A 24,158-nucleotide genomic window follows, 5' to 3' on the forward strand; every position below is an offset into this window, starting at 1 on the left:
TGTTGGTTTTATTTTTCCATTATAGAAAGAATTCAGTTTGAAATGATTTCAAACAAACAGAAATAAACAGAAAACCTGAAAGTCAAATACAAAGAATTCCCAGATCCTCTTCACCCAGATTAATATTTCACTACATTCGTTGCATGTCTCTTTCTCTCTGGATTGTGTGTTTTATAAAGAAGAGGGGAAAGTCCATTCTTGTTTTTAAAGGCTTGGTAGCAGTATCTGTAGGGGGACTTGGGAAACAAAGTATTTCTGTAAGGATCCTCCATGCAGGCCACTGTGTTAAGTGCTTTGCCTTGTCCCAGGGATCCAGAGGTAAGCATTCTCTTTCTTCTGTCATTAAGGATCCCACATTGGGGAAGTTGAGATGCAGTGATATTTAAGGAATATAACACAGTGTCTTATATACAGTATGTGCTAAAAATATAGCTATTATTGTTCCTACTGTGATATCAAATTCATCCTTCTTTTTCTATATTTCCAAACCTTAACCCTAACTCTTCCCATATTGTTTTGTTTCTTTACCATAGGACTTATCTCTGCCTTAGTCACCAAGTAAAGGTAATGCAACCTTATCTCATTTATTCTGAATCTATTCCATGGTTTCGAATCTACCATTGATTGTGAACCTCATTGATTCTGAATCCATTCCTTGGGGAGACAGAATAGCTCTAAAGTCTTAAACACATGACAAATAGGAGACGACAGCTTGCCTATCCCTCCTGAGACTTTTTTTCTCCTACTACACATGTCTATTTCCTTCAACTCTTCTTCAAATATTATGATTTAAAATTTTTTTAACTGTCCTGGTCCTTTCTTGGAACATACTCTGGTTTGTCTATGTCTGTTTCAGTGAGTGATCCTAGGAATGTATTCAGTAGTGCTAAGACTGCTCCTTATTTTCTGTTATGCACCTTCCTCAAAAGGCTGATCAGCCTCAAGAGGGGCATATAAAGTCATCTCCATCTTACTGAAATTGTTCATAAGTGTTAATTGGAAAGTGTGACCTAACCTATTAAACTGCTAAAATTATTTGGCTGTTTGGCATTCATTTTCTGTTTTCTAAATGCAATCTGATTTCCTTTTGAGGAAGTATCTCTTCCTGTCTGATATTCTATGCTGGGACTGTTAACTAGGGGTCCTGTTTACTCCTCCCCAAGGACTGGGCAATAACAAAAGCTAGGCCAATCTGCTGTCCCCTCCCTGAAATTTGGATCTTGAGCAGAAGGATGTTGAAAATAGTTGGATATTCCATCCCATCCCATCTTGTCAGGGCTCTTAGATCAGACTTTCTTGCTACCAGCCCTTGTTGTAGTTCCTGTTTTCTGACCTTCTATTGGTTCTCTGAACTGTACTTCCTTCCAATAAATCATTTTTGATGAAGTTCGCCAGAGTTGCTATCTATTGTTTCCAACCAAAACATCCTAACATGCTGAGTGTACATTCTAATGTACCTATAACCTATATAAATACATCTAAAGCATCTCTCCCTAAAGAATTCCACAATACTTATTCATAAAATTTTAATTATGAGTAATCCCCCACCTTTTATTTTACCATAATGCAATATTTGCCTTTATTTTTCAGGAAGCTAAATCTCTGGTAGAAAAACATGGACTTATCTCTCCTTACTACAATATGGTTCAAACACTTTTACTTAAAGAGGTCAATTAATAAAGCATATAGTATTAACTGAATATGAATGATTAGTGCTCTCATGAAAAGACAACTGGTCTTTTAAATGAGAAGGGATCAGTTTAGTTGGAGTGTTGCATGGGGCACAATGCTTGCATTCTCTTCCAGGAGAAACTCGGGAGAAGGAAGCATTTGCATCTGCCAAAATGCTTTTGGAAGTATTCTGCAATTAAGTCAGATTTTATCCTCTTATTGGTGTTGAGAAGACAAAAGGAAACGCAGATGTCTTGACATAAGATTAAAATCAGTACTTTAGAGAAGATGAAAGCTATGTCGATGAAGTGGCAAAGCAACTTGAGGCAAATTTCTCTAATGCTAGTGAGGCAGTATAGCCTCTCATAAGCCTCTCATCTTTGATAGGCACCTTTCTCTGACAGATTAGACCTGGGCTCATCAACTTCAGTTCAGATTTGTGAAACTAGAGCTTCATGCTCCGTTCTTCCTGGTGAGATCTCAGCCAGATATTTGACTGTGTCTGTTGGGTCTCTTGGGAAGTCGATGCTGAGATAGAGTTAGCAGTAGGAAGTTTATTGGGTATGTGCATGGGGCTGGGTAGGGGTAGGGAAACTGTTGTGAAAGAAAAAGGGGAGAGGAAGAAGAATTCAGCAGGAAAAGCCTCAGACTGAAAAAGGTGATCAGCCACCTGTGCAAGGAAAGGGGAGAAGGAGCAGGACGGGAAAGGGGAGCCTCAGACCACCAAGCAGACCTGACTGAGAAATTTAATGAATTCCTTCTTGAAGGGGAATCTGAGCAGTGACTCCCATGGCTGCTGTTGGCCCTTTGAATTGCACCCTAAATTCATTCCTGCATAACTGCTCAGTACAAGAACTCTGGCGCCAGATAGTCCAGGTTTGAATTCCAGCTCCAACATTTGGTCACTATGTGACCTTAGAAAATATATTAAACCCCTCTGTGCCTCAGACTCCTCATTTTCAAATGGAAATAATATCATTAATAACCTTATTGTGAGGATCACGATTACATGTAAAGCACCTGGAAAAATGCATGACACATTGCAAGAGCACAATCTATGTTTGTTATTATTTATTTATTCATTGAAGGTCGACTCTGTGTCAGCCCCTGTTGACCTATCTTGTAGAGATATTCAGACTACTTTCCTGAATTAGCACATTTATCTGGGAAGCAATGATTACAATTTACCTTTTATTGAAGTTTACTGGGATTTGGGAGACACTAACAATGTCCTAATTACAAATCAAGGCAGTGACATAACTGTGATCAAGGGCTTGGCTCATGCTTTGAGTGCAGACTTTGTCGTTTCTGGATTTTATTTTTCCTTAAGAGATTATTTTTATTTTAATTTTCCTTAAGAGATTGACTTTGGCCCCAGAGGTTAACTGCAATGTGGGACCTTTCAGCTTTAAGCATCAGGTTTCCATTTGTTGATGTGTTGAGGTGGAATGGAAAAGCTCTCTTTAAATCCTCAAATTGAGTAAGCTGATCCATATGCTGCACTTTTGGGGCCATGGAAAAAGAAGTTCCCCAAAAGAAGTCCCCTAAATGCTGTCAGGGAGTTAATTTTATGTATTAGCAAACTCTTATGTAGTACTTAGAAATCGCAGACATCATTCTAAGTGCTTTTCAAATATCAACTAATTTAATCCTTACAACCACTATGATATGAGTACTTTATGAACATACCATTGATAACCCCATTTTATATCCATGGTAACTGAGGAACAGTGAGATTAAATACAGTCAATCTTCATTAGCCATAGATTCTGTATTTGCAATTTGCCTACTCACTGAAATTCATTTGTAGTGCCGACATCCATGCTCACAGCAATTCCGTGTTCATTTGTGGGTATGTGCAGAGCTGTGAAAAACTTGTGTTGTCTGATATGCTGGTTCCCAGCTGAGGTCGAACAAGGCAGCACTCTGCCTCCTTGTTTTAACATGCATACTATAAACAAGTGTCCTTTTTGTAGTATATTTAATACCAGTTTTTCTGCATTTTTGTACTGTTTGTTGGTGATTCACCATTTAAAATGGCCTCCAAGTGTAATGCTGAAGTGCTGTCTGGTGTTCCTAAGCTCAACGAGACCACGATGTACCTTATGAAGAAAATACGGGTGCTAGATAAGCATCATTAAAACATGAGTTATCATGCTGTTGGCTGTGAGTTTGATGCTATTGAATCATAATACATATAAAATATCTTTACACATAAAAAAAGATTATGTATTGATCAGTTGATAAAAATGTGACCAGAGGCTCACAGGAACCTAACCCTGTATTTCCCCTAGGAGCAATGGTTCCTGATTTGCTAATTCAGTGCTCATGGCGACTTTGTAGGAATTGACCATAGGCTGGAACTTTCCCATGGACAGAAACACAGAGTTGGAATTTGAACCCAGGAAGAGTTTGTCTCCAAGGTTTGTGCTCTTACCCATCATATATACTGTCCCCTAAGGGCTCATCTTTAAGACGCATTCTTTGTTTCCTTCCCATCACCCTATGGTAGGGACATGAGCACAAATCCCTGAATGGAAGGTTCTGGCTTATTTAGGAGCTGAGGATACATCTGTCTTGATTTTGGGAAGAGCTCTTGAATTATGGTTCTGAGTTTATGTTACTTTGAAAGCTTCCACTGGGGCCTACCTCACCTCTAGTGGTTCCTGGTATAGCGCTGCCTAGCTATTAACTGCCTGGCAAAGTACTGGGGGAAAGTTGCCAATAATGAAGCCACATATAAGGTGCTATAATAATGTTTGCTAGTTGACAAGGATGATATATCCCCATGAAAGATTTTGGATTCAGAAGTATCACTTTGCCTTAGGTTTATTATCATTCAAAATTGTTCAAAACAATTTTTTTTCTGACTAACAAGGCTATTTTGAAAAATTTATTGTAGTGACATACACGTTACATAAAATTAGCCATTTTAACCATTCTTAAATGAACAATTCAGTGGCATTAAGTACACTTAAAATTTGTGCTATCTCCTTAAAAATAGGGGACACACCTGTTTCCTCCCCCCCTCTCCTTCCTGCTGAAATGTAGACACAATAGCTGGAGATGGAGCAACCATCTTGGGTCACGGGGTGGACAGTCTCATTTTGTGAGTGGCAGAGAAATAAGGGAAAGACTGTCTGAGTTCAATCTGGGGAATGTAAAAGCCCTGAACTGCCTATCTGAATTTCTAATTGAGAGAGAAATGAACTTCTATCTTACTTAAGTGTTACTATTGTGTCTTTTCTGTTCTTCCTAGCCTACCTGAATCATTATCAATACAATGCTTTTTTAGCAGCACCCATAACTGTTTCCAGTAATATAGCATTTGAGATGCAGTGATTCCGCAAATACACATGTGAGGTCTGAGTTCCTTTTTCTCTATGTAGTAGTTAAGCTATTATTAGAGGTGCTAATGAGCCCACTCTTCCAGATGCTGCTGCTGCATAAAAAATCACTCCAAAACTCAGCGATATAAAACAACCACAAATAAAACGTTCACAAATTCCTTGGGACAGGAAAAAAAAATTTAGTGCTATCATTACCGCTGTCCATTACCCAAATTTTTCATCATCCCAAACAGAAACCGCATACCTAATTAAGCAATAACTTCCCATTCCCTTTTCTGCTAGGTCCCTGTAAACCTCTAATTTAGTTTCTGTTTCTATGAGTTTTCTTTTTCTAGATATTTCATACGTGTGGAATCATAAAAATATTTATCGTTTTGTGTTTGGCTTATTTCATTCAACATGTTTTTAAGGTTCATCTATATTGTGCCATATATACAAACCTCATGCCTTTTTATGGCTGAATAATATTCCATCATTCGGACATGCCACATTTTGTTTATGCATTCATCTGTTCATGAACAGATGCATTGTTTACACCTTCTTGCTATTGTGAATAACGTTATTATGAACATCGGTGTACAAGTAGCTGTTTGAGTTCCTGTTTTCAGCTCGTTGAAGTGTATACCTACGAGTAGAATAGTTGGGTCATATCGCAATTCTGTTTTTAGGTTTTGGGGAACTGCCCAACTGTTTTCCACAGCGGTTGCAACATTTTACATTCCCACTTACAATGCACTCAAGTTCTAATTTCTCCACATGTCCCCTGCCCCCAACGCTTGTTATTTTCTATTTTTTAGAAAATAGCCATCCTAGTGGGTGTGAAGTGAGATCTCACTGTGGTTTTGATGTGCATTTTCCTAATGACCTATGAAGGCTATTTTTTGGTGTGTGGATTTGTGTGTGTTTTCTGTATTTCACCTTTCATACACAGATAGAATAATTGGAAAATTGCAATACAGCAGAATAAAAGCATTCGATTTTTCTATCAGGCTGTCATGATTTACAGAAGATTTCAAAAACAAAACATCCTAAAAAGAAAAACAGAAGGAAGACATGCATAAATTCTTACAAAAAAGAAGAGAAGCTTAAGGATCAGGTAAAATTTAATATTGCTGAACCGAGAGTTAGATAATCTGAATTCTAACCTCAGCTCTTCCACAATTTGAGTATGAACTTGGGCAAGAAAGACATTTAATTTCTTTGGGCCTTAGTTTGTTCATCAATGATTTCTACAGTAATTTCAACCACAATAAGTTATAGCATTTTGAGGAAAAGAAAATGGTATAGCATTCTGGAGGGGAGTAAATAAAGCATCGTTTATTACATTGATTCCTTTTTACCCCTACATGTTGAAAAGCTGATTATGCTTCTGTCTAATCAGTGTGAGACAAATTACCTTATCGGACCATTTACAATGGGAAATGAAGTAGATGGTAACTCACTGATTGAATTTTATCTAAATAAATGATTGTAATAATTTTATTTCCAATGACATTCTCAATGCAGTTCTGGAGGCAGTATGAACAGGTGAAGTCATGGGAGATTGTATTGATCTAGGCAGGCTCACGATAATCTTTTATAATAGAGGGCTAGTAGTCACCGTTAGAATTCTTCTTCTTTTTTTTTTTTTTGGCATGTGCAGGCTCCAGGAATCGAACCTGGATCTCTGGCATGACAGGCGAGAATTCTAATGCTGAGCTACCCCTGCACCACCCCAGAATTACTTTTTCATTCATCAAGCTTATTATCTTTCTTCCCTTCTCTTTTCTTCTCCCATTGGTTTTTGTCACTTTCTGTAATAGGGTGGGTCTGCACATAAACCAAGCTTTCTGTTTCTTCTCTTAAAAAAAGAAACCGAGGACAATTACAAAAGAATATTGTTGTAAAATTTAATTTTATAAAAGCCAGAGCAGAGAGAAATTAACGTTTTACTTTAACAACATGATTCTTCCAGCCAACCACTGTTTCTTGGGCACTTATTATGTGACTGGGCACGATGCCAGGTGCTGCTGAGGCAATGGTGCAAAAAATACATCTTACAGTCCAGGAGGGAATCAGACAACAATAAAACAATTCCACAAGAACAGAAACTGTGGTGCAAATGATAAAGGAAAAGTACAGGCAGCTACGAGAATGAATGCCTGGAGGTGGCTGCTCAAGTCTGGGACAAGAGGTCAGGGAGCCTTTTCCTGAGGAATTAACTTTTGAGTTCAGAAATTAAACAAAAGCACAGTCTGTCCTGCTACTACGATGCATGTGTCTTTAAGTCAAACGGTCTCACACATGATTAGTAAGTTGGGGAATGGTATCAGTATAAAGTGAAAGACACATTATTTGATGTAAAATTTCCTCTTGGTTTCTCAAACCAAGCAGTAGCAGTTGCAGGTAAAGTCCAGTAGCAGGGCTGGACATAGCCAGCTGCAGGGGCATCCAATATTGAACATGTTGCCCATTTATTCTGATTCACTCTGTTATCCTTTTCCTCTGTCTGGACCCACGCTCGTTATTGGTGCTTCTTCCTGACCTCTGGGCATTAATACTTGTCTCTCTGTGAAACAGAAGCATCTTCAACCCCTTTCATCATGCAGACTTCACCTTTAGAAGGATTCCAATATTATTGTAGCATTCCTTTAATTATCAGGAATATGTATTTTTAACGAGGCTAGTATTATCAGATTGTTAGGCTTGTTATTGTTTTGTTGTTGCTCAGATTAAAACGTTGCATTGGTTTTGCGTTGTTTGTCTCAAACTTAATTTTCTTTTAAAGCTTTTATAAGTGAGATTTTCAGGTACATTTATTTTAAAGCAAACTCATAATTTAAAAGTACATGCAGCAACTATAATTTTTTTGCAATGAAACACTTTTCGAAGAGTTCAATGTAGGTATAATAAATTTCCTTTAGCTTTGTAGTATAGTCAAAACTTAAGAATATAGCTTATACTTCACCTTTCTAAATAATTTGGACTTAGGGTTATTTGACTTATTCAAGATCATAAACTAATTTCAGCTGAATACTCTTTCCCAGGTGGTATATTTCTTTTGCCTTATGAATTACTTTTATTTCCTCACACATTCTCTCAGACATATACTAGCCATGCGATAAGGCCAAAGTATTTTAAAAATAAAATGTATTAAAGTATAACTTGTATACAGTAAAAGGCACACATTTTAAGTGTATGGTTGGATGTGCTCTGACAAATGTAGCCACCACCCCAAATGGTTCCCTTATGCCCCTTCCCAGCTAATCCCTATCCCCAGTCCCAAAAACCATTGATCTACTTTTGATCACTATAGGTTAGATTAGTCTTTTCTAGAGTTTCATATGTCAGATAGTTGAGCAGTTCCCGAAGCTGCAGCCACAGCTGCATGGGCTAGGCTGGCTGACCACACTCCCATAAGACCTGGCCATAAGGAGACCAGCCCAAATGGATTTACATATTTTATTATTCATGAACTCATGTTTGCAATGATTCCTCTTGCCCTGTGAAACGCATGGGCATGATATGGAGGCAGGCCCAGACAAATGCTATACACACAGTGGGTCTGTTCATGGCTGAAGAACACTGAGCCCAAGAAACTCCTAATCTTATAATGGGATTGCTAGCAAACCTGTCCCTCCTCTCCTCTGTCGAGAGACATTATCTTTATTGTCCTGATCAAATTTCAAATGAAGCTCTGATACATTTCAAAACAAATCTATCTTCTGACTCAGAGGGGACACTATCTTTATCACCCTGGAATGTCTCCAGGGAGAAGAGGAGACTCTAACTTTATGACTTCGGAATGTAAGCAAATCTATTTCCTACTCTGGAGCAGCTTTGCAAACACCCTTGAATAAAACTGTCAATGTCCTTTGCTCAGAACATGTGCAAAAATGCCAGAATTATCTCCCGACATCATATAAATGGACACGTATTGCTCTTTTCGTATGGCGTTTTTCACTCTGCATAATGTTTTGGAAATTAATCTTTTTATTGCTGACTGGTATTTCATTGTATAGATATGCTACAATTTATTTATCCGTTCACTGGTGATGGACTTGGGGTTGTTTGAATCTTGGCTATTATGAAGAAGCCACCCATGAATATTCATATACAAGTTTTCGTATGAACGTACTTTTCATTTCTCTGGGGGTACTTATCTAGGCATTGTAAATATAAGTTTACTAAGGAATGGTAAGTGTATGGTAAATGTATATTTAACTTTTTAAGAAACTCCCAAACTGTTTTCCAAAGTATTTGTACCATTTTACATTTCCACTAGCAGTATATGAGAATTCTAGTTGCTTCACATCCTCACTCACACTTTATGTGGTCAGTATTTTTAATTTTATGCATTGTGAATTTGTCCTATTTTTTTCCTTTCCATTCTGTAGATTTTTGCTTCATCTACACTGAAATTTGCTGTTTGGTGCATACATATTGAAGATTGTTGTGTCTTACTGATGAACTGACTCTTTAATCATTATGAAATGTACCATTTCATTTTACATAATATTCCTTCTTCTGAAGTTTACTTTGAAATTTTGAATGGTTGTCCTAGTGTTTAGAACATATGTATTTATCACAAACCAACTTCATATAATATGATACTTCAAATACAACATAAAAATTGGAAAACAATACATTTTCATCTTCTCCTCCCATTCTTTGTACTATTGCTGTCTTAATTTAATGTCTAGATATATTACAAACCCTAATACATTATTATCATTTTTGTTTTAAAATGCCATTATCTTTTACATAAATTTAAACTTGAAATAAGGAAATTGTACATTTACCCACATATTTACTATTTATGGCACTCTTTATTCCTTTAGGCAGATTCAAGTGTTCATCTGGTACAACTTTCCTTATGTCAGATGCATTTACATTAATATTTTGTATAGTTTAGGTCCGCAGTTGGCATCTCCCCCAGCTTTTGTTTGATAGATTTTTTATTTGGCCTTAGTCTTTGAAAAATATGAATGCTCTTTTTTTCCCCAAGGATTTAAAAAATTCCATTGTTCCATTGCCGTAGTGGCCAGATTCCAAGCTGACCTCCAATGGTTCTCACCTCCCAGGATTCGTGCCTCTGTATAATCCTGTCCCACCTGAATCAGGGCTAATCCATGTGACCAATAGAACATGGTTGAAATTACACTGTCTCCTGAGGCTGTTTCATGAAGCCATTGTAGTTCCCCCCTTGGTCCCTTGGAACACACTCTCTAGACACAGCCAATTACCTCAAGTCCTAAGGACACTCAATCAATCTCATGAAGTCACCCATGTGGAGAGAAGAAACCTGCCAGTACGAACCTGTTACCCAAAAGAGAGTGAGTCATCTTGAAAGTCAATCCTCCACCCCCAGTCAAGAAACCTCATGAGAGACACCTAACCAGAACTAGCTGAGCACCTTCCGAATTCCTGAACCACAAAAATTGTGAGAGAGAGTGTGCTATTGTTGTGGTTTTAAGTCACTAGTTTTGGGGTAGTTTGTTACATTGCCGTAGATAGTTAATGCAATTTTTTTTCTGGTTTGCATAGTTTTTGCAGAAAATTTTACAGCCATTCTTACCTTTGTTCTACTGCATGCAATGTGCCTTTTAGGATCTTCACTTTGCCATCAATTTCCCCCAACTCCCACCTCTTCCTCTGATTCAGCAATACTTCTGGGCTCTGCTTAGGTCTCCCCTATCCCCTAGTGTCCTCTAGAAATTGTCCTGTCTGAAAGCTGAGGCAAGTTAAGGGCTCATCTCATTTGTCCCCCTTCTCTCAGAAATCACAATGCTGAACAACCTGTTGTTTAATATCTGAAAACTTTTTTTGCGTGTGTCCACACTTCTCATTGTTTATGGTAGGAGGGTAATTCCAGAGCTTTCTACTCCCTCATGGACAGAAGTGGAAGTTCCAATCAACAAGTTTTGATTAAGAAAAGCTTAAGAATATATCACTCTTTTTTTTTTAAGAATGAAAGAGGGTCCCTACCTTACACCCTATACAAAAATTAATTCAAAATGGATTAAAGACCTAAATGTAAGACCTAAAACTTATAGAAGAAAATACAGGAAACATCTCTAAGATCTAGTAATAGGAGGTAGCTTCTTAAACTTTACACCTAAAGTATAGGCAGCAAAAGAAAAAATAGACAAATGGGAACTCTTTAAGATCAAGAGCATGTATGCTTCAAAGGACTTTGTTAAAAAGGTAAAGAGGCAGCCAACTCAATGGGAGAAAATATTTTGAAACCGCATATCAGATAAGGTTTGATATCCTGTGTACATAAAGAAATTTTACAGCTCAACAGTAAAAGAACAAACAATCCCATTACAAAATGGGCAGAAAATATAACTGGACACTTTTCTGAAGGGCAAATACAGATGGCTAAAAAGCACATGAAGAGCTGCTCATCTTCATTGGCTATAAAGGAGATGAAAATTAAGACAACAATGAGATATTACCTCATACTTGTAAGAATGGCTGCTATTAAACAAACAGGAAACTACAAATGTTGGGAGAGGATGTGGAGAAATTGGAACACTTATTCACTGATGGTGGGAATGTATAATAGTGCAGCTGCTGTGGAAGACAGCTTGGCAATTCCTCAGAAAACTAAATATTGAGTTATCCTATGACCTGGCAATACCAATACTCAATATGTACCCAGAAGAGCTGAGGACGGTAACACGAACAGACATTTGCACACTGATGTTCATAGCAGCACTATCTACAATTGCCAAGAGATGGAAACAATCCAAGTACCCATCAACAGACAAGTAGATAAACAAAATGAGATATGTACATATGATGGAATATTATGCAGCAGTAAGACAAAATGATGTCCCAAAACACATGACCATGTGGATGGACCTTGAGGACATAATATTGAGTGAAATAAGTCAGACATAAAAGGATAGATACTGTATGATTTCGTTATTATGACTCTGGTAAAGGTAATTTCAGAGGTTATACTGTAGAATATAACAGACCTACAGATACACAGAAGCTAGAAGAGATGGAGGTGAGGCTACTCAAAGAGAGTGAATCTAAACTCAAGGGAACGCATAGAAGTGATGATAACTAATTAGTGGGTTTATAAGAACATTGCCATATTGAAAGTGAATATGACTGAAAGGGGATGTATAGTGCCATGTATCCCAATAATTAAATTTATGATTATAGGTAAATTCTCACATGAACTATTTCAATGGTTTGATAATGGACACGGAGTCAATGGTAGAAGGATGTAGAGGGAAAACTAAAAATGCATGCTATGGCCAATAGTTAGCAGGCAGTTAGAAAGGGTTAATGGTCATAGTTTGCTAACCCCCAATCAACATCACTCCTGTTGTCTCTCAAAAGCACCTGGGGTTTGAACTGAGACTCTATAAAGGTTTCATACACTAGATTTGCCTTCCTGGAACATATAATTCCCAGAGGATTCCTAGGCCAGATGAATTCTGAAACCCAGAGGGACCAGTCTCTCCAGGATTATCAGTTGATTGCATTCCCCTGTCCTTCGTGTGGACAACCCTTCTCAGTATGAAAGAGTCGGAATGGGCATTCCCTAAGGATCCCTATAGAGTGAGAATGGAAATAAAGGAGAAGGAGGAGGCATAACAGAGAAAATGGGATTTGACAAATAAATTTGGCCGCTGAATCACTATATTAATAGTCCTTGTAGCCTCCAGTGTTTTGGAGTAGCTAGAAGGAAAAATCTGAGATGATGGAATGGTTCTCTCATGACAAACTCCGGAATCTGTTCTGTAGTTGCTTGCTGAAATGTGCTTTGAAAATGGCCACTTTTTCCTTTCTTTGCTTTGTATATATGTTATATTTTGCCACAAAAAAGTTTAGAAAAACGAAAAAGTTCTTAAGGTACTATTATAAGAAGTTAATAATAGAGGGGTATATGGGAAAAAATGTACCTATTGCAAACTATGGACTATAGTTAACAGTAATATTTTTAATACTTTTTCATCAACAATAACAAATGTACTGCACCGACACTATGGGCCAATAACATGCGTGAATAAGGAGTATGGGCGGATTAGGGTTTTCTTTTTTGTTTTTATTTCTTTTCTGGAGTAATGAAAATTTGATCAAGGGGCTATATGTACAAACATGAGATGATACTGTGAGTCAGCGATGGCACACTTTGGATGGTTTCTATGCCGTGTGACTATATCTCAATAAAATTGCATTAAAAAAGTTAAAAAAAAAAAGAGAACTTATCACTTTTTTTACATAATATTTCTACAATCACCCCCATCCCCACCCCAGGCCAACACATGTTTAATAATTTCAAGGAATTTACTTGCAAACCTTTCCAGAGAAAGCTTATTCTTCATGGGCCTACAAAGACATCACATCTCTGATGTGGAAGAAGATCAACCACTTCCAACTCAACGAGATGACACCTCCTACCAGACCTGTGGGCTGAGTCTCATTTCCAGAGCTCATCTCGGAGGCCAGGTTGGTCAGATTCTTGGGTTTATGACAGAATTTAGGTTCTAGGGATGTGTGTCATCGATTATGCTGAATCCAAGGTTACTAGTTCTCTCTCTCTCTCTCTCTTTTTTTTTTTTTTTTTTGGCATGGGTAGGCATCAGGAAGATTACTATATCTTTTAAGGAAAAGTTCATGCGCCTTTTATGTTTTGTTGCACTTTAGATGCTATTTCAGTTTGATTTTGCCCTTAGCCTAGTGACAGTGCAGCATGTTCTTCCCTTTTCTTACTTTAGGAAAAGAAAGACTTGGCAGCCACCTGGAAATAGTTTCTAGTTTAGACACAATTGTTTTTGAGAAAGATGGAAATTACTCTTTTTCCTAATAATGAACTTAAGAATAATAATCAAAATGTAACAATAGTTTACTAGCAATAAGAATAATAAATAAACATAATGATGGCGCACATAAGTTGAATGATTGTACTAATCAACAGATCTTATAACTGATATTCAATGGATACTTCAGTATGAAGGATGATAAAATTACTGTTTCTACAAGATTTAATCCTTTTCTGTTTCTGAATATCTCTTCACTAGTCTAGGATGGTCCTTCTTACTGGATCCACTTCACTGTCTGATAAGATGTTTTAGTGCTTAACTTGTCAAGTACCTGCATATATGTATTTCTAGCTTCAATTAGGAGCATTTCCCTCTCATTTCTAGTTGGTGAAAAATTAAAGCTCTTCCTAGAAATAAAAGATAATGAAGTTAGAGAATAAGTTTCTTAATTTTGATTTCTTATTTGTTCATTTGCCTAGAATTTTTTCCCCTTAATTTTGGAGGTTTGCACTATCTAGTTTCAGAGAAATTTCCTGTTTTGGGAAATAAAAATCCCAGACGATTAACTCACTCATACAGCTGAAGACTGTTTTCCTTTAAGCATTATTCAAAAAAAACTAATTATCTTTAGAGTGCTAGGAAAATTTGCAATGACCTCTCAGGCAGAATTTGTAGTGGTTTCATAGGAAGATTCTTGATTGCTAAGCTGTACTCATCTGATTTCTAATTTTAATAATTTTCTGTAAAATATTAAAATAAGATACATTTCAAAACATCATTGCAGCTGCTCCTTACTTTTCTGCAATTGGTATCAGAGCCTGATGTTGCTTTTAACATCTATTGGTTCCATTTATTTGGACATATGGTAAGCAGCCTTGTTCATTCTCTGTTATCAGAAATTGGAAAATTATAATTGAATATCAACTGGAAGGGAAACATTGGATTACATCAAGTTCAAAGATGACAATTTTAACAAGGTTAGTTCTTTCTAGTAGTTTTAGAGGACAGAAGCTAAGAGCTGTCCTGGGATGGTCCCTGAGAGATATGATAATACATAATGTGAAAATAGAGGACACACAAGTTCTGAAACAATAAGGACCTTCTGATTATCCTGATGTGTTTCTCTGGGCAATCATTTGTTTATCAGATAAAAAAGGATCACTTACCTTTATAAATTGGAATTGGGGAGAATAAAAAAAATTGAATACTAATTAATTCAGCATTGGGAAAGATGCTAACACTGGGGCAACAAAGTGTATTATCAGCTTGTTGTGAGGAATAAACGAATTAACACATGAAAAGTGCTTATAACAGTGCCTGGCACATAGTGAATACTCCATAAGGGTGTACCGTTATTACCTGTTGTTACTGATTGGCTGTATCAATCCCTGCTTGCCTCCAAAGTCAGCCATTCATTAAGAACTGGTGCAACTTATCCACTGTTGGTGGGAATGTAAAATGGTACAACCACTCTGGAAGGCAGTTTGGCAGTTCCTCAGGAAGCTAAGTAGAGAAATTCCATATGATCCAGCAATACCATTGCTAGGTATCTACTCAGAGGACATGAGGGCAAGGACACAAGCGGACGCACACCAATGTTTATAGCAACATTATTTACAGTTGCCAAGACATGGAAACAGCCCAAATGTCCATCAACAGACAAGCAGCCAAACAAGCTGTGGTATATACATATGATGGAATATTATGCAACTGTAAGACAGAATAAACTTATGAAGTATGTAACAACATGGATGGACCTTGAGGACATTATGTTTAGAAACAAAAGGATAAATACCGTATGGTCTCACTGATATGAACTAACATTCATGAATGAACTTGGAGAGGAAATAGAGTAGATATTGGATAACTGGAGCTGAAGGGATACAGATTGTGCAACAGGACTGATTGTAAAAATTCAGAAATGGATAGCACAATACTACCTAATTATAGCACAATAATGTTAGTACACTGAATGAAGCTGAATGTGAAAATGATAGAAGGAGGAGGGCTGGGGGCACAAATGAAATCGGAAGGAAAGATAGATGATGAAGACTGAGATGGTATAATCTAGGAACGCCTAGTATGTTCAAGGATAGTGATTAAAGGTATAAATTAAAAAATGTTTTGTAAGAGGAAGAACAAAGGAATGTCAGTATTGCAGGGTGTTGAAAATAAATGGTAATTCATATTTTAAAACTTTAACTTATGTATGAGACTAAAGTAAAAGGTGTTTATTTGGTACAAGATTTGTATTTTGACTAGTGCATTTCCTAATATAATTTATATGGACAGTTTAATTGAACACCATAAGTACATGGAACCTTGAGATTTTATAGGTTTGTCCAGAGTCCAGAGTGATGCCCTGATAAGTCCCAGAGTGATTTGAACAGTGAAAAAAAAGTATGTGCAAAGTCCCCTTGGGGGAATTGTGAGAAAGAGGGAAAATTCAACTTCCCCATTGTGTTGGTTTGAAAGGATGTATGTCCCCTAGAAAAGCCATGTTTTAATCAAAATCTCATTTCATAAAGTAGAATAATCCCTTATTCAATACTGTATGTTTGAAACTGTAATCAGATCATCTCCCTGGAGATGTGATTTAATCAAGAGTGGTTGTTAAACTGGATTAGATGACAACATGTCTCCACCCATTTGGGGGGGTCTTAAGAAGTTTCTGGAGTCCTATAAAAGAGGAAACATTTTGGAGAATGAAGGTGATTCAGAGAGAGCAGAGCAGAACAACATAGCCACAAGAAACACCAGCCAGCGACCTTTGGAGATTAAGAAGGAAAATGCCCTCCAGGGGAGCTTCATGAAACAGGAAGCCAGGAGAAGCTAGCAGATGATGCCATGTTTGCCATGTGCCCTTCCACTTGAGAAAGAAGCCGTGTACTTCATCGGCCTTCTTGAACCAAGGTATCTTTCCCTGGATTCCTTAGATTGGACATTTCTATAGACTTGTTTTAATTGGAACATTTTATTGGCCTTAGAAGTGTAAACTAGCAACTTATTAAATTCCCCTTTTTAAAAGTCATTCTGTTTCTGGTATATTGCATTGCAGCGGTTAGAAAACTAGAACACCCATATAGAGAAGGCCTGATATTCTTGCAAGTAGTGAGGACAATAAAATCAATAGGCTGAACCCTCAATCTTGGGGTTCTTTCATATGAAACATATCCCCGCAAAGGATAGATTAAGCCTAATTAAAATTAGGCCTGAGAGTCACCACCAGAGACCCTCTTTTGTTGCTCAGATGTGGCCTATCTCTCAGCCAACACAACAAGCAAATTCACTGCTTCCCCCTCTCTACGTGGAACATGTCTCCCAGGGGTGTAAACCTCCCTGGCAATGTGGGACAGAAATTCTAGAATGAGCTGGGACTCAGTATCAAGGGATTGAGAAAACTTTCTCAACTGAGAGGGGGAAGAGAGAAATGAGACAAAATAAAGAGTCAGTGGCTGAGAGATTTCAAATAGAGTTGAGATGTTACCCTGGAGGTTATTCTTAAGTATTATATAGAAAACCCCTTTTTAGTTTAAGGTGTATTAAAGAGGCTAGAAGGAAGCACCTGAAACTGTAGAGCTGTGTTCCAGCAGCCATGTTTTTTTAAGATGATTGTATAATGATATAGCTTTTGCAAGTGACTGTGTGATTGTGAAAATCTTGTTCTGATGCTTCTTTTATCTATGGTATGGACAGATGAGTAAAAAATATGGACTAAAAATAAATAAATAATATGGGGAACAAATGTTAAAATAAATTGGGTAAAGGGAAATACAAATGGTTAATGAGAGGGAGGGGTAAGGGGTATGATGTATATGAGTTTGTTCTTTTTTCTTTTTATTTCTTTTTCTGGAGTGATGTAAATGTTCTGAGAAATGATCATGTGATGAATATATAACTATGTGATGATATTGTGAGCCATTGAGTGCACACCAAATATGGAATGTTCATATGTTAAGACTGTTCGTGTTGTATGTTGATTGATTTTATTAATAAAAATTAAAAAAAAAAAGAACTTGTGCAAAAATTTCCCACAGGTTAGATTGTGTATACAGAGGCTTGTTCTGGGTAATCCAGTTTTGGAGCTATAACTATTCGGACCATAAAGCTCTATCTTATTTCATCACCAACCTGGAAGCCCATTGAGGAATTAATATGCAAGGGTTGGCATGGTCAATTCTCTCCCATACTATAAAGTTCTTCCCTTAATTTGAACTTCACTTTACTACATTTTTCCCCCTTTTTCTTTCCTTTCTCATCTAAGCTTCTTAAAGGAGGAAGGATGGGTCTACTGTAGTCAGCTCTTACTGGCTAGTAAGAACTAACTGTTAAGTATTTAGGAATTTTGTGAGCTGGTTGTTAAGCCATTGCTAGCTTGCAATTGACTATGGTGGAATTATTTACACCACAGAAAGGGACAAATATTACAAATTAGGACTTTCATTTTCCCCCCAGACCATCTTGTGTATCAGCACACCACTGGACTAGTGTAAACTATTCTATCCACCCTTCAACTCCCATTAACGTCTCAAACCAGTGGAATTTGTCTTCCATTCCACAACACCTCTGTAACTGTCCTAAAAATGGTTACTTTCAAAATTTCAAATCCAATGGACCTTTTAGCTTTTAATTTATTGGCATTTGCCTTTAATGGCCACTGATTTGGAATTCATTTTCTTGGTTTTGTGTTTCTACTGTCTCCAGACATTTCTCCTATTTCTCTCTCATTCTTGGATTGAAAAGCAAATTCCCAGCATGACTGCCTAGGAGGATTTCTATGGAGAAGCAATCAAAAGCAAATGCAATCATATGAAACATCTTAATCCACTAAAGAATATTGCTGTTGCTTTTATGTCCTAGATAGAATACTAACCAGAACAGTGTTTCTGCCTTAGGCCCAGAGACTACTACTTCTTCGATGACTCTCAATCAGTTTTCTGTTGTCATGCAAAGGATCACTCTCAAACATAGTTACTTAACACAGTCACCATTTATACGCTTATGATCCATGAATAGATAATTGGACCTGGGCTCTAGGGGCTGTTTCTCTGGTCTCATTTGAAATTTTTTACATTATTTGCAGTCGGCTTCTAGGTTGGCTGAGGGCTGGATGGTCTACGATGAGTTCAGCTGGGACAGGTCCTTTCTGTCCCACGTAGTATTTCTTTCACCCTCCAGAGACTGTTCACATGGCGGCTGGGCAGGGTTGAACACGAGAAAAAATGGGAGGGCATATGGCTTTTGAGGACTAGACTTAGAAATGGACAAGTCTCAAGGTGAGCCCAGGGAGAGGCACTTCAAAGTCACGTTGCAAAGGACATGGATAAGCAGAGGGCTGGAGAACTGTGGCCATTTTTGCAGTCTATTATAGAACTTCTCATTATAAATCATTGCTTCTTATATCTAATGAGCCCTACGGTTGTCTAAAGTTCTGTAAAAGTTTTCATAAGCAAAGCCCAAAGACTTCCCAGAATCATTAGTTCCATTTTTTTACCTTCCCTCTCCCACCTCTCCCCTTAAAGCCAGAAACATTAGCAAAGGAGTCTATAGTTGTCCACCTCCCTTCTTTCCTCTTTCCTTTCACATTTCTTGGAACAGGTCCTGAGACCCAGGTCCTGAGGCTAGCCTGGGAGTAGGAATTCCGGGTAATCTGCAGCTAGAACTTCCTGATTTGGGCACTGGAGTGTGAACTTGAGAACCCAGTGTGAACTTTCACCACAATGATGCTCAAGGCCATTTCTACAGTCTGCCACTATGGAACTGCTGTAAGGATAATGTGCTGGTTTGAATCCGTGGTAGATGCGGGAAAAGTCATGTCCTTTAATCCTCATTTAACATTGCTGGCTAGAAGCTTTTTGATCGTTCCCATAGTGATGTGACTCACCTGACTGTGGGTATTAACTGTTGATTAGAGAGAGATGTGGCTCCACCCATTCCAGGTGGGCCTTGATTGGAATCCTTTAAAAGAGGAAACATTTTGGAAAGAGTACCTTTTAGAGCCATAACAGAGCATGCCTAGCCAAAGATCTTTGGAGATGCAGAAGGAAAACGCCCCTGGGGGAGCTTCATGAAACAAGAAGCTGGGAGAGAAAGCTAGCAGATGCCACCATGTTCACCACGTGCCTCTCCAGTTGAGAGAGAAACCCTGAACTTCATCAGCCTTTCTTGAGTGAAGGTAACTTCTTGGTGGTGCCTTAATTTGGACATTTTTATAGACTTGCTTTAATTTGGACATTCTCATGGCCTTAAAACTGTAAACTAGCAACTTATTAAATTTTCCTTTTAAAAGTTATTCCATTTCTGGTATACTGCATTCTGTCAGCTAGCAAACTAGAACAGATAAGATCGTCAGTTCAATCTTTTAGCAGGTTGACTAGAGAGGGAGGGAACTGGGTTCATATGTGGGCCAGGGAGGGGGAAAGGGAAACAACATATTTGTCACAGAAGTGAGTTTCTTCTTCTTGCCAAAATTATAGCACCAGAGGCCAGATATTTTCATATCCAGTTTTCTGTTCAGTCTGGCCTCTACTTCAAGTACACAGGATGCATGTGGCATACACCCTGGGATTTTTCCTTGGGCCTTTTACCCATTAAATTGCAGGAGTTCCCCATCATTGTAGGAGGTTGTCCCTTTAGTTTGGGAATATGCCTTAATCCATGTGGAGGAAGTAGCCAGGTAGGCAAAAAATTGGATGAGAGAAAATTCTTGAGGCCAGCAGCATTTCATTGGTGGTACTGCTCCAATATGATGCTGCAGTAAGTTCCAATGGAATAAATATCTTCATGGGGTGTGGGCTTCTTTCTCATGGTCTGCTCACACCCTTTCAGGGTCCCTCCCTCACTTTAGGAAAGAGCTTCCCCATGTCAGAATGAACCTATGCTACTATTGAGAAACTGGGTAGGCAGCAAGCTGTCACTGCTGGCTTTCTGTTGGTGCCCACGGGCTTGATTTGTACCCACTGCCTGTAGCCTCTGAATCTTTGGATCTGTCTCCTCTGTTGCCCACCCTTGCCTCTTGCCCTCATGCCTCATTTTTAGCAATTGCTGGTGAGATTTGTCAAGATTTGCTTTACTTACTTCTTATACTCTTGGCACCACTTCCAGGATGGGATAACTGTGTTAACTTTCAGTGAGATCCTTTGATCTTCCCTCATCTTTACTTTATAGATGGGAGAATATTCCCAGTTTTGGGGATATTGACAATATTTTTACTTACTATCAGCACTAAGGATTTGCTTTGGGTGCTTCTCTTCTTTTGTGATTTTTGTCTGCTTCTGGAGGAGGACTTAAACTAGTTCTGAGTCACCTTTGTCAGAATTCAAAAGATTACCAAGAATTTTGTATAAATTGCATTTCATCTTCCTAAGAATCAGAAATGCCCTGGGCTCTTGATATGATTCTTTTGCATATTCTCTTCAGGGTCACTCTCAGCATGGTATGAGCTTCCCTAGGACTTGTTCCCTAATTTGGGGGAGCTCTTTTTTTTCAGATCTGTGGATCCCAGTGCATTAATGACAATACTAGTTCTGGAAGAGGGGGAATCGCTGAAGTGAGCAGGAGTTTTCCTATCTACCCTTCTCCCTGGGGATGCCTGATAGACTGCTGAGGCACCACAAGTGTGAGGATTGGCCTCACTTCCTGCTCTCAGTGTTCTAGGTCACACCCCCCTTATACACACTAATCATTTTGTAGATGAGCTCTGGCAAGATTTTATCTCCCTGGCTTCCCTGTGCCCATGAAGGTGATTTTGGATATCTTTCCCCACCCATCAGGCAATGAATACCCCCAAAAGGGCAAATGGGTCCTAAATATAATCGAGGAGATGTCTACTGCAAATAATATTCAAAAGCAAATATAAGGGTTTTTTTAATCTTTGCTTTGTAGATTGTTGTTAGCACAGATGATGAGTTGAGTCTGACAGTGTTGATTTGTACATTTTGACTATAATTCTTCACCCCTGTTTCCCAAGTAAATCCCTTACTGAAATGATTTCATATGCTGACAGTTACATTTCAGCTGCTTTCAACATGGCACCTTAGCTGTCTCACTGAGTGCTATCTTTTAACCATTCTTACCAAATGAGATTTAGATTTTGCATGTTTTATATATATATCTATAAAACATCATTTTATTAAAGCATTTTTCCCTATAAAACAGTATGCATTCTAATTTATCTCGTAAGACATTAGAGTCATGTCCATTTTAGAACATTTCCGTTTCTTTCTGACATTTAGCAAGCTGCTAGAGCAAACCGATGAGTATAGCTTTGCTGTCTTCAAGTTACATCAGTTATTTAGTGAAATTGAATGAGAATACATTAACCTATTTTTAGAATGTTCCTTCTTATAAATGTATCATGTACGTCATAGAGACTTAGCAGCCCCACTGAAGTGGGAACTGAACTTGTCAGATATCACTTCCTTTACAGGGTCAGGCCTAATTGAAACTTAGAGAGAAAGATAGGAGACCACGAAAGAAAACTCCAAATGATTCAAGTAGTGGTATTTATAAACCTCTGAGTCAATAATGATTCAGTGCTGGAGCACAGTGCTAAGGACACTGTTTGCTGAAAGTGACAGCGGTGTGAAATTAAAGCTGGGACTACTTGTGGTTCTTATTTGGCATTTTAGATATTTGGCATTATGGGTAGGCAAAACATTGGGCACAAAATCCTTTTCACTATAAGTTCATTTGCATAACTCTTCACCAACTTGAGAAACAAACTTGTCTTCCCTAATGCTTCTTTCCAACTTTTTCTCCCCCTATAATAAAAACAGGAAAAAAAAGGCATCCTGTTTAAATTCATTTAAAATTAAAATAAAATTTTTATCTTACTTTAATTGGGACTTTAAAAAACAGTACTAATGTTCTTTTGACTACTTTATACCAGATACATTACAACTACGTGCTGCTGATCTTATAATTCTCATTTTATGAGTGATGAAACTGAGGCTCAGGGAGGTTAAAAGCTTACTGAAGGTAACACAGCCAATAAACTGTTTTCAGTCAGGATTCAAACTCAGATCTTTGCTATCAGACAGATCAAACTTCCCTACTCCTTGCTGCATTCTGTGGCGGAAAGAAGCAAAGTGTTGTTCTTAACCAGGCCTTGGGAAATGGCCAAATTGCCAAACTCAATTCAAGGTTAAAGTTCCTAAAACTTTAAGAGTTAAAAGATGGAAATAACATTAGAAATGTTTTTGAAATTTGGAGGGATAAAAATCATAAGGGAAGTGAAGATGAGACTTGTCTGTCTTTGGCTTGCTTTTGGTAAGATTATAACCTCTGCCATTCATTCGTTTTCTTTTGAATTTTGAAGATACATCCAGGGCAACTTTTGTCATATTTGTGGTGATTGCTGTATGTGTACCTGAGAATGATTCTTTCAGGATGACATTAGATTATGATGAATCTCCTCATAATTGGGGAAGAATGTGGTGGGCCAAGTATTCAGGCTTATTATGTAAGTTAGCAATGTGGAGCCGGATTCTATCAAGGATTTCTAGAGAATTAGGAGTGATTAGGATAGGCAACATTTAGGCAGCATGTTCTTCCAGCCTCCAGGGAAGATTTCTCCAGAATGAAGCCTCCATTCCTCTGGAATAAATCCAGCTCCTTGAAAAAACAGACCATTTGCATTGCTGGCCAAAGTGCATTTGCATAGAGAGAGAGATGCCTGTAGAAATGTTGCATTATCACCTTTATATAGATAGTCCTTAGAGCTACAGAAAAGAAGTCAAAGAGAAAAGGGGTTCTCATATTGTTGAGTTTCACAGAGTGATGGATCATTTTATTTGGGGACCTAGGGTTACCAACTTTTTATTTTGTAGGTTAAGAACATAAAAAAAACGAAAACAAAAACAAAAAAATCCCTACCATCTGGGATAATTGCATAAAAGAAAGAACACTTTAAAGCTGAAAAGAGGAATAACATCATATCAGGATAAAGAAAAATCTTTTAAATTGAATAGATTTAGCTTCATTAAAACTCACATAGAGTGAGCACACTTATTTCTCATTTTTACCTGATAGAAACTCTGCTATGTATCAGCCCTCTCTGCCAGGTATCAGCCCTGCCTATGCATTATTGCCCAACAATCTCTGAATAGGATCACTTTGAAGCCACACACGAGTCCTATTACTTTGGTTCATCCACCAGACCTGAAGGAAATCTTAAGGAAACAGGACCTAAAAAAGAAGCCCAGAATAGGTGGTCTTGCACATATTGCGTGGTCAAGAAATATTTATTGTTGCAACTGAAGAGAGATGAATGTTTGCCTCTAGGACTGAATCTAGGCAGTGACCCACAGAGGGACGTGAGAGCTGGTGTCTCCTTCAGGACACTCACGCCTTTTTACCTGTTGCCCAA

At 37.9% G+C, this 24,158-nt stretch overlaps 1 long non-coding RNA gene across 1 annotated transcript; it reads left to right on the top strand.

Moving 5' to 3' along the window:
* Positions 1–211: 211 nt before the first annotated feature.
* LOC143643324 (uncharacterized) lies at positions 212–6,122 on the top strand. Its single transcript, XR_013156218.1, has 3 exons — positions 212–318; positions 3,966–4,094; positions 6,011–6,122. It is a non-coding gene; the product is annotated as an uncharacterized LOC143643324 (long non-coding RNA).
* The last annotated feature ends 18,036 nt before the right edge of the window (positions 6,123–24,158 follow it).

This window comes from Tamandua tetradactyla, chromosome 8, assembly GCF_023851605.1.
Source record: "Tamandua tetradactyla isolate mTamTet1 chromosome 8, mTamTet1.pri, whole genome shotgun sequence".
In the NCBI taxonomy this organism is placed as follows: domain Eukaryota; kingdom Metazoa; phylum Chordata; class Mammalia; order Pilosa; family Myrmecophagidae; genus Tamandua; species Tamandua tetradactyla.